Here is a 2380-nt window from a genome sequence, read left to right on the forward strand (position 1 = left end):
TATCTTCCCACCTACGTCTCGGCCTCCCCAAAGGTCTTTTTCCCTCCGGCCTCCCAACTAACACTCTATATGCATTTCTGGAATCGCCCATACGTGCTACATGTCCTGCCCATCTCAAACGTCTGGATTTCATGTTCCTAATTATGTCAGGTGAAGTATACAATGCGTGCAGTTCTGCGTTGTGTAACTTTCTCCATTCTCCTGTAACTTCATCCCTCTTAGCCCCAAATATTTTCCTAAGCACCTTATTCTCAAACACCCTTAACCTATGTTCCTCTCTGAGTGAGAGTCTAAGTTTCACAACCATACAGAACAACCGGTAATATAACTGTTTTATAAATTCTAACTTTCAGATTTTTTGACAGCAGACTAGATGATAAAAGCTTCTCAACCGAATAATAACACGCATTTCCCATATTTATTCTGCGTTTAATTTCCTCCCGAGTGTCATTTATATTTGTTGCTGTTGCTCCAAGATATTTGAATTTTTCCACCCCTTCGAAGGATAAATCTCCAATTTTTATATTTCCATTTCGTACAATATTCTGGTCACGAGACATAATCATGTACTTTGTCTTTTCGGGATTTACTTCCAAACCGATTGCTTTACTTGCTTCAAGTAAAATTTCCGTGTTTTCCCTAATCGTTTGTGGATTTTCTCCTAACATATTCACGTCATCCGCATAGACAAGAAGCTGATGTAACCCGTTCAAATGTATATTCTAATATATTAGATAAATAATAAAAATATTATCTATTTTTAAAGACAGTGTATATAAAAAAGACTGAATTTAGTGTTGTTATAGGAGGGATGTATACAGGTTGATTCACGAGGAAAGGTAAAAAATTTGGGATGTGAATTCTGAAGTCATTCTGAGTCAAAAAGTTCATATGAATATAGGTCCGTTTTCGAGATATGGCTCTTTGATTTCACAAAAACTTCTGGGATTCCATTGTAATAACTCGCATTTAGAGACAGTTAACGGACAAATTTAAAGTTTATACATACCTAATATTCTAGATGTCGGGATCGATGTTTTCGCACATTTCGAAGGTACCTCCTTCTGCTTCAATGCACTGTTGTGCTCGGACGTGAATCGCGCTCATTGCTCGGGAAAGTTGCACGTGACTGTTTTTTATGCGGCGTGCAGCATCCAAAATACGGTCGATTAGCTCCTCTCTCGTTTCCACCTTCCTTTGGTATACCAACTCTTTCATCCAACCCCATAGACAGTAAATACTCTTCGATATGGTACTCTTCTGTTCGGAAAGCGTCGTTCATATTCAGCGACGGCACGCAAGGAACTTCTATCGCACAAACCATAAACATACACAATATCGGCGTATTCTGCAGTCGAAAATTTATAAGGCATCTTGAAAACACAACTTAACATTTCCGATAACTGTACCTATATAACTACTGTACTGTAAGTAGCTGACTGAACTGCTGTGAACTGATCAGCGATAGTGTATTTGTGTTATGCGCGGGATATGTGTCATTACATCAGATAAGGGCAGGCAATTGGACATTTGTAATGCCCCATCACCCGGTTTGTGAGGTGAATGAACTTATCCACGTCGCTCACAATGCAGATTCCAATGTTACGTCATTCATTGCGATCCGTGACCTTGTCTCACATCTCACGTCAGCAACTTATGGTAACGTCTGATTCACACTGGGGCGAGACGTTTTACCAAAAAAATGCATCTAGTTCCTCCATTGTTCGAAAACGGACCTATGTCCATATGAACTTTTTCACTCAAAATGGCCTAAGATATCGTATACTAATTTTTTTACCTTTCCTCGCGAATCACTCTGTATATAGGCTAAGTTGTCAGGGTAATATCTTATCCGAAATTTGAACCTTTAATAACGACGATTAATGTATAATTATTTGAGATTATTTTAAAATTATATTGGATTGTGTTTTAGAACTAGTTTTAAGTTGAATACCTTGGACAAAAGCTTGAATATTGTAACCACTATAATTTATAACAGACTATGTACCATAATTAATTTTAACACAGATCGTTCGCTCAGAAAATAATTATTTAAATATATTGTATCTGTTTAATAAGTGCAACAATGTATCTCACTGATACCATTTAGCTCTTCCTTCTTTATACTAGAAAAATTATCCCTAAACTTATCTGCAACGCTAAATCATTCAGCAGAATTATTTCCTCCAAACTTGGTTAGTGCTATTTAATTTTCAGACAGCACAATATTTTCAATAGGAAAGACGACGAAGTTCGCTGTAAAGGAAACAGATGACGTTTACTCGGTGATATTGTCATAGCGGAACCATAGCTTAAGTGGCTATATTTAGACATTGGTAACCAAATCCATAGTTAGAATATTTGGTAGGAAGTAGTTTGG

Source organism: Periplaneta americana, chromosome 4 (genome assembly GCF_040183065.1).
Source record: "Periplaneta americana isolate PAMFEO1 chromosome 4, P.americana_PAMFEO1_priV1, whole genome shotgun sequence".
Taxonomy (NCBI): Eukaryota; Metazoa; Arthropoda; class Insecta; order Blattodea; family Blattidae; genus Periplaneta; species Periplaneta americana.